The 9,755-nt window shown below is 43.6% G+C and overlaps 1 pseudogene; it reads left to right on the top strand.

Moving 5' to 3' along the window:
- The first annotated feature begins 5,412 nt into the window (after positions 1-5,412).
- LOC102485439 (ankyrin repeat domain-containing protein SOWAHC-like) lies at positions 5,413-6,554 on the top strand (annotated as a pseudogene).
- The last annotated feature ends 3,201 nt before the right edge of the window (positions 6,555-9,755 follow it).

Below are 9,755 nucleotides of genomic sequence, written 5' to 3'. Positions count from 1 at the left end.
ACAGGGCAGAGCTCCATGGCCTGGTTTTCAAGCTGAGATTTATTTATGGGCCCTCAGGGAGAGGCCACAGTGCCCCCAATAAGCTCCGACCCCAAATACATTCCTCAGTGGAATAAATATTCTCTTACATGTACTCTTATATTTTAATAATTATTTTGTCCATTAAAAAAATCCTTTCTTTTTATGATGTCTCTTAGATATATGAAAATATTTTGTAGAAAGCACAAATAATTCTTATATATTTCCTTCTATACACCTCTAAAATAATAAATAAATAAATATATCATACATGGAAGGACATATTTTGATAACCTTCTGAAGGCCACCTCTAGTTCCTCGGGTGGCCTCTCTAATTGACCTGATCCTCCAAACTTCTGCTCTTCTCCCTCATGTGTGACTCCCTGATACTATTGTGCAAACCTGTTATTCAGGAAATTCCTAGACAAAAACCCTGCAGAGATTAGCACAGTCCCTTTAAGATTCCATGGAAGACCTCTAGACCTTAAATGTTCATTATCTCAGCCACGTCCTCGGTGCCTATAAAAGGTGACCACGTAATGTTTAAGGGTACTTTACTAACTTTAATACCAATGTGTCATGTATCATTCTCTGCAAACCAATCATTCAACTACCTGCATTTGGGATTTCTGGACATCAATTTGAAGACCTATGTTAGCCCTGGTGAACAACGGCTCTGCTTTTCTGGTCTGTGTCTTGGGGACAGAAGACACGGAGACTCAACGTCTAGCCCATTCCTGTGAAGTAGTCAGTTGAGGAAAACGTCAGGATTTTTTCCTGGAGGAAATCACCCTGTGGGCCCAGCTGGTGGCACTGTAGTTTGCAGCCCTGAGGGCAGTGCTGACAGTCACTTGGGTGAACGTGTCACAGGTAGACTGCAGGGTGTGGGACAATGCTTGCCCAGGCAGAAGGACATCTGCTCATTACAACTTCTTCCAGGGGTTATAGGGAGACTGTCTCCTGGGACTCCTTCCTCCATCCCTGATCCTGGCACCAGGAGAGAAGCTGATCTCATTTATTTCTTCATTCATTAAGCTTACTTCAAGGAACTAGGGAAAGGTTATCATCATCCTTCCTGCCATTGCACATCATTGAGATGCTTGGTAACATCCTAATTCCCTCTCAGAGCAATAAACTCTATGGGCAAAATCATCTCCATGGGGATGCACATACCTGACAATCCACATTGTGGATAGAGTATCAAATTTCTTTTTGTTTGTTTCTCTGTTTCAGTTTCCTGCCTTTATCTTTATTTCTCTTAAAATTTGGTTTTTAATTCATTTACATTCATCTACCGAGCCTTGTCATCCCACACAAAATGTGATTTCCCATCCAGCATATACTGCATAGTGGCTTAATCATACAGGTTATTGTCAATCATTTTCCATTTCCAGTTTCATATATATATATATATATCTCCCCCTATTTGTCACCCTCTGCCATTTCCCCCCCTCTTCCCATACTATGTCAGTTTTCCAGTTCTTTTTCGTTCCTTTTTCCCCCAACATTTTATTCCATTCCAGACTTGTCCCCACGATTAAGACATTTTCTTAATTTTTGAACTCTTATTTCTGTGTGACTGAATTTCATATTCCTGGTATATAGCTCCCTGCAGAACTTCTTGGAGATCTGGTCTGGTGTTGGAAAATTCTTTCAGGTTTTGTTTATCTGAGAATGTTCTTGTCTTTTCTTCCAATCTGAAGGATAATCTTACCGGGTACAGTGTTCTTGGATGAAATTGCTTTTCCCTTAACATTTTGAATCTATTTTCCCATTCTTTCCTCACTTGCATTGTTTCTGATGAGAGATCCGCTGTTAGCCTGATGGAATATCCTGTGTAGGTAACTTGCCATTTCTCTCTCGCCAATCTTAGTATCTTATCTTTTTCTGTGGTTTTGGTCAGTCTGGCTCTAATGTGCCTTGGAGAAAATCTTCTTGGGTAGATTCTATTGGGGGTCCTATGTATTTATTGGGTCTGTATCTTTGAATGCCTCTCTAGGTTTGGAAGGTTTTCTTCCCGGATTTTATGAAACAGATTGTCAATGCCCTTATGAGTCTCTTCCCCTTCTCGGATACCAGTTATCCGGATGTTTGGACATTTGATAGTATCTAGTATTGCTCATATATTATTCTCATTTGGGGGGGGGGGCAATTTTCTCAGTCTTCGTGGTGGATTTTTCTAGGCCAGTGATTCTATTTTCTACATCTGAGATTCTATTTTTGGTATGATCTAGTCTGCTTTTAATATTTTCATGGAAAGTTTTGACTTCCGGTATTAGAGTCTTCATCTCCAACAGGTCCATTTCATTCTTTTTAATACTGTGAATTTCCTCACCTCTTAGAGCTCATCAGCTTCCTTTCCCCTGCTTCTTCAACAGTTCATTTCCTCTCTTTTATTTAATCTCTGTTACCTTTCTTACCATGAAAATTCTACATTCCTTATCCGACATTTCCATGAATGGTATTATTTTTCCTTGGAAGAGAGATATTTTCTTGTTTTTCCATATTTCTTGTGACCCTGTGCTAATTTCTAATCATCTGATGGGTGAATAGATGCTGTGTTTTGCCCTAATTCTTAAAGTTCAATCTGAGCATAGAGAGACGTGCAGGAGGAGGTGATCTGCAATCTCTCTTCCATTCTGTTTTCACTCTTTGTGCATCAGAATTAGTGAGAACAGAGGACTATTCTGACCCTAATGGTAATTAGATGTTTTGATCCTGTTCACTTGGACCACTCTAGAATCTTAGTGTGTAGGAGCTGAGAAGTCACTGAATAAAGATAAAGGAAAAGAACTAGAGAAGAGGAAAGAAGTGGAAAACAAAATAAAAAGGAGAGAAAAGATCATTTTCAAAACCTTTAGATTTTAGATTTAAAAAGAAAACATGGAAAACCACATGGCACACAAGCAATATTTCACAGCTGAAATTCAGGGTCCAGATAAAGATAGGCCTGGATTGTTGCCTTTCCTAAATAGAATTGGGAAAGGTGCAATTAGCACAGTAAAGAAGGGGCTTGAGAACCCAGGAAATAGCTTACCTGAAAAAAATGAAAATTTAGAAAAGTAAAAGACACAGTGAGACAGAGAGAGAAATGGAGAAATGGAGACAAGAAGCACTACCCAGTAGAAATGACTGTAGAGGGGAAACATCCGCAGAAAATTTTCATTTTAATACCCTGAAAGCAATATTTATTTCACAGCTGTAGATCAGGGGGGTATCAAATTTCTTACCTGAGAAGAAATACTCAAGTGTAGATAAAAGCCCACAGATTGAAATGAAGGACTTGGCTACAATGATGGACCTCCCCCCTAATATTTCATGACAAGACCCTACAATAAAAGTAACACCAAACCCCAATGCCAGCCCATGTGTCTTCTGAAATTTACCCATAACATGCATTTCTGGCATGAGGGTATATTTCTTTTCTGTTAAAATTGGTTGGTTTTCTGGGGCCAGAAAGTGTTTGGGTGTTAAAGGGGCTGAATTGAAACATGGCTGGCCAAGGTCCAAGTCCCAGGCCTGCCAACTTGAAAATCACGCTGCGCACATGTGTGTGCATGACTGAAATTCCAAAAGAAGGATGAAGAAGAGATTGTGGTATGGCCATTCCCCATGTGAGGTGACTTCTCACCTCCCTCCTTCCAATTCTGTCTCTTTCTCCAGTGAATGCACAGACTATGCCACGAGCTAAAACACAAAAATCTTTACTTTTCTATTAAACCCTTATCTTTTGTTACTTTAAACCTGTTTGTGGTTTTCTATACCGTGTATTAGGGCTGGTCTGCAGTCTTAGATCTCTGGGCTCAAAGAACGAGGTATTTCACACAGCACAGCCCAGCTCCCTTGTTCCATAACAACCACAGGTTGGTATTCCTGGGTCAGGATCAAAAGAGGCCTGACATGCACCCACATGGAATGCAGGATCCTGATATGTGGTGGCTGGGGACAGGGACCTCTGTGAGGAGACTCTGCTCAGAGTGCGTCTCCCTCTACTCTCACCTTCTCTCTCTCAAACACAGAGACAAGCCCACACTCTCAGCAATAAAGTGATTTAAAAAAAAAAATGTAGTCATCCCCCTCTGGTCAACTCCTATCTAGCAATGATAAGTTAGTTCAGAAAAGTTGCAGGATGCAAGATGAATTGGTAAAAAGAATCATTTGTGTTTCTATATAATTCAAAAGGAAAATTAAGGAGTAATTGAACTTAGAGTAGCATCAAAAGGATAAAATGTGATACTGAACTCTGACCATCTTTCTTGTTCTCAACATTCCTTCCTAAGGGGCCTGGAACCCATGCCTACATAGCATCCTTCACACTAAAGAGGCCACTGAGTCGCAGTAATCGTGGCTTCTCTAATTTCACTCTGACATAACATCACATGGTGATTAGTAAAAAGCCTTGCTTTTTTGGCCATATCCCTAAATCTACCTATGACCTGTAAGTCCCTCACTCAAAAAGTCCTACATTGGCAAGCCAAGTCCATGAATAAGTTCCTTGTATTGCTTTATGGGTTCTGCTTTGTTAAAATGTCTTTTTTAAATGACCGTAGAGGCCTCTAGTTACCATGTGGTTGAGGCCCTGGGTCCCAGATGTCTGACTACTGGGTTTAATTCTCAGAACAAGTGGCTTTAAAGACACACAGGGTACTTAGGCATGCATGGTCAAACCCCAAGGGGATAATGGAGGAGGAGGGATGGGACTTGACCATGCCCATGGCAGGTGATTAGTCACTTTTTCTCTTAGCTGTCTTTCTGGCAAGAGCGGGCCCATTACACCAATACAACAACAAAAACTGTAACCCCATCTCATTCAGAGCACTTTCTCAGGGCACTTGAGTTTGTGTTTCCAATATTTGGGAATAAAAATCGGTGTAAAGCAAATGCCTTTTAATACCTTAGAGAGTTTGATTTTTCTGTCAACACTTACCTGTGAAAGAAATTAACCAGGCAGTTGCCCAGGGAGCATGTCAGAGCCATGGCCTTGAGGAGCTGCACCACAGATCACGCGGGGATGGGGCCGGGCTGAGCCGCCTGCCAGCTCAGGGCATCATGGCCAAGGATGGAGGGGCTGGAGGAGCTGGGCCCTGAGATGGTGCTGAGCTTCTTGGCGGAGCACAGGGGCCAGGACTGGCATGCCAGGTGGCGCAGCACTTCAGGGGCGCCCTGGGCAGCTAGCTGGAGCAGCGCGCCCGCGCCCCCTCAAGTTGCTGCTCAATGCAGTGGCCACGGTTCGCACCCACCCCGCAGACCGCGCCAAGTACGTGTACCTCCAAAGGCAGTTCTGCGTGGAGCAGCCCAGGTCCGCGTCCCAAGGGGACCGGGCGGAATCCGAGACCCACAGGCCCCAGACAGTCCAGTCAGGGCCAGGGAAGGTGGCCCCAGAGCTGGCCTGTGATGTGGACCCGCCGGCGCTCATGCGCAGGCAACCCCAGAGCATCAGGGTCTGGAGGATGGATTGGCGGCGCGACAGGCCACCAGCGGCCAGAGAGGACCTGGAGCCCCAGACTCGCGGCGTTGCAGAGGCCGACGGGGTCACACCCCCGGGGGCGCCAGCACCCCGAGGTCCCGCAACCTGGGGACCAGCAGCTCCCCACAGCTGAAGAGGAGCTCGTAGGGGGTGGGGGGTTAGGGGGTGGCGGCAGCCCAGGAAGTTCCACAGGCTAACAAGGCCAAGGCGAGGGCGACTTGGAAAGCTCTTAGGTGGCCTCTTCTTCCGCCTAGGAGGAGAGCAGCAGCGGAGGCTTGGTGACACTGGACCCTTTGGAGCAAGCCTGGATGCTCTCGGCCTCAGATGAAAACTGGGACAGCCTGGAAGGGCTGCTCACCTGAGAGCCCGGCCTGCTGGCCAAGCGGGACTTCATCACCGGCTTCACCTGCCTGCACTGGGCCGCCAAGCACCACAGGCAGGAGCTCCTGGCCATGCTGGTCAGCTTCGCCAACAAGCACCAGCTACCGGTGAACATCAACGCCCGGTCGAGCGCGGGCTACACCGCCCTGCACTTGGCAGCCATGCACGGCCACGTGGAAGTGAAGTTCTTGGTGGGCACCTACGACGCCAATGTGGACATCTGGGACTACAGCGGGAAAAAAGGCTCTCAGTACCTGAGTCAGAGCACCGCCGAGGAAATCAAGAGCCTGGTGTGGGCCCTGGACGAGGAGGACGCGGAGAGTGCGGCCCGCAGCGGGGGGGTGGACGCTGGAGGCTGTCCAAAGTGCTCCCCTCACCTCATCACCTACAGGCTGTCCAAAGTCCTGGAGGATGGGGGGACCACCACCACCACCACCACCTCGCTGAAGGGTGGGCTGGAGGCAAAGCGAAAGAAGCAAGTCGCAAAGCCTCTGGCAGCTCTAGTGGGCAGATCAAACCCAGGCTCAACAAAATCCACTTCAGAACCCAGGTCATCCACACTACACCCTCTTTCAGGGACCTTGAGCACTCACTGGAGGAGGGACAGGAGGAAGAGGAGGAACAGTCGCTGAAGGGCCACTCTTTGTCCTCGTTCAAATTGAGACCAAATTCCAATGAATTTGGGTAAAAATAATTTCAGGGACGCTAAGGCTGTCAATCCTATGTGTGAATGTAAGGAAGGGAGACAGGAGTGAGACCAAATCGTGCATTCTCCAGGGCTTAGAATGGGTGGGGAGGAGCTGCCAGCATTCTGGGAGAAGTGGATTTCTTTCGAAGTGATTCACCACCATACCTTGACTCTGCCTCTTCCTCACCCCATCCCTCTGCCCCGGAGTCCCTGTGTCCCAGGACTAGAAATGCAGCCAAGTCTTCGGGACAGAACTGCTGATGGCAGAGGGTTCCTTTGCTTTAACCATTGCTGGATGCCAGACAAAGTAAGGGACGGTGCACTTTGGCTTATCTGTTTTGTAAGTGGTTACTCTTCTGAAAGCAACAAAAAGTGCAAATTGTAAAAAAACGAAAACAAAACAAACAAATAAAAAAAGAAACCAGCAGTATTTGGAGTGAACAAAACTACATGCTGCCCTATTTTTGTTTCGTTTGTTTGTTTGTTTTACTAATTGCCATTTACTCTCTAAGGTACTACTGAAAGTCAATCACAGGTAAAATGCTAAAAAAAAAATAGTAATTTGAGAATAATGTCAATACAAATGGGAATCCTGTTGGTATCCTATTTGTGGTATAAGTTTCCTTTCAGTTATTTTTTGTAAGCAATTTCAGTTTTAGTCACTGAAAAAAGAGTCAACATTAACTTTGACAAAATCTCTACTGTGCTTTCTACAGATCACTCCACTGCAGTCAGTGTTAAGCTACATCATTAACAGCTGCACAAATTTTTATTAAAAACATACTCTTCACAGTCAACGGTACTTTTAAATACTGCCTCTTATTCTGATTCTCACAATAAATTGGCTGGCATTTTTATTCTGGGTGTCATATAGACATTGGTTCTATTCGATATAACCCTACTTAATGGTGCTTAGAGCTGAATTACCCACAGAACTTGTTTCTGGTTTAGATAATTAGAAATTGGCATAAATATTGGTGAACCTATGTTATTAAAATCGACTTAATGATTCTCATACAAAGACAATATTACCAGTACATTTGTAGTCTCCATGCTTGCTAGTAATGTTTCACGGATGTTTAAAGGTACTAAAGCCTTCTGTTTTCCTATGGTTCCTTGACTCTTTTTAGAGATCTTCGGTAGTTACTGGAAAGCTAGGTTGCAAATCTATTCACTTAAAAGTAGCACTTTATAGGAAAAAAGAAGAAATGGGACTATGTCTATAATTCAATGACACTGGCTGCTGCATTCCTTTGTCTATAAATGAATAATACCATTTATTAAAATGAAAGACTTGTTTAAGTATGGATTTTTATGACATTTTATCCATTTATGTTATAGTAAAGGGCTTTATAATTACTTTAAAATTTAACTTACATACGTATTGGTTTGTAACAATTGTAGAAGCAACTTCCGTGGGGGACTACTTTGAACAAGCCGTCCTCCCTTACCTATTCCAGAAACCTGTGTACCCGCAGCCTACAGGGTAAAGGGGTGAGTTAGCCTGCAGAAGGACTTGACCGTGTATGAATTGCAGAGCAGTGGCACTTACAGTTCTTAGATATTTCATTTTCCAAGTCATAGGTATTTATCACAAGTTTGTCCCATCTCTCTGGCGACTGAATTTGACTAAAGATGGACGGACAATATTCACATAGACTATATAAACTACTTTACTTTTGTTTCATCATTATGGAAACTGGTCATGGACATCTGAGAAGCACTTTTATTCATATATGTGGATGAATATACAATCTAATTTTGTATAAATTAAAAATGAGTTTCTTGAAGTTGAAAAGCAGTCATTCATTGCAAATCCATACGTGTTTCCTGTGATATATTTAGTGGCTTAAACTCACGCCAGGCGCGTGTGCGTGCATGCCCAAGATCCCAAAAGGAGAATGGAGGAGAAGGGATTGCAGTGTGGCCATCCCATTGGGGGGTGATTTCTCGATTTCTGTCTGTCTGTCCCTCTCTGACTTTCCAGAGAGAACATGCACCCTATAGCAAAAACCTCTCCAAAGAAGAAAAATAATGAATTGATACATCATGCACCTTTTTTTTTCCACACTAAAGAGTTTAATTTTTCTGATAATACTTTACATTTAAAAACTCATCGTTGAGAGGAAATACTTTAGCATTCCTCATCAAGATGTACTGGTGTGCACTAGGTTTAGCACGTTCAGCTCCTTAATTCTACATTCCTCTTATTTTTCAATTTCCAAAAGGAGTTTACACAACAGAGAGTTGTGCCTACCATTAATGAAAATATATATGTCAGATTCTTAGATCTTTATTAATATATGACCGTATGACTAAAAGGGCCAAGAATGCCCATGTGTCTCTTACAGGTACACTTTGAACCCGTGAATATTTGTCACAATTCTTTTCACTTTCATGATATATACGATGGACCTAGCTTCTGTAACTTGAAAATCTGCTACTATTTTCTTGAAAACTTGGAGTCTTGAATGTCTTGTCTCTCTCTCTTTCTCTCTCTCTCTCTCTCTCTCTCTCTCTCCTCTCTCCTTAGGAAATAAAAGTTTGAGAGCTTAAAGATGAAAAAAACATTGACCCCAGGTGTGAAAGATTTGAACAGTGAATAATAAACACATGGCTGTACTATGAGAAATGACACCGATGTTCATGTATGGCAGGACAGTGTTCAACTAAACTATGCTGGCGTGAAACAGCTGCTATACTCTCACACTCGGGTTCCTACTGACAAACCACAACCTGACTTGGAGGTCTGTTTCCTGAGCAACTCGCCAAGTTTTAGCTAAACAGTAGCTACACTTCAGTCTTTCACAGAAAGCCCACCCTTTAGGCTCTGTCCATGCAGGCTAACAACAAGCTATAAGCCATCCAGTGACCTCTCTACCTCATCCGCACTGCAGTTTTGGATGTCAGTCTCCCTTTCCTGCACATAAGTATCACTCATCAGAAGATCACCAGGAGTTCCAGAGTGGCCTACAAGGCCATTCTGGCCCTGACCGATTTGCGTCACTCGTTGTTCACTTAAACGGTGTTAAGCTTTGGTTTATTTAAAAAATGCTACTCTCCCACAGCATTAAGACAAGCACACCATGCAACCAACACAGGTTGGGTTATCAGAAAAGTTGTGATGCAACTTCCATAAAAAATCATAAAAAGAATATATCATGACTTTTCTGACAGCCCTATAGATTCTATGGAAACACT

The sequence above is a fragment of the Tupaia chinensis genome, unplaced genomic scaffold (assembly GCF_000334495.1).
Source record: "Tupaia chinensis unplaced genomic scaffold, TupChi_1.0 Scaffold000278_1, whole genome shotgun sequence".
NCBI lineage: Eukaryota > Metazoa > Chordata > Mammalia > Scandentia > Tupaiidae > Tupaia > Tupaia belangeri.
The sequence above is the reverse complement of the archived record's forward strand: the minus strand, read 5'-3'. Positions and strand labels throughout refer to the sequence as shown.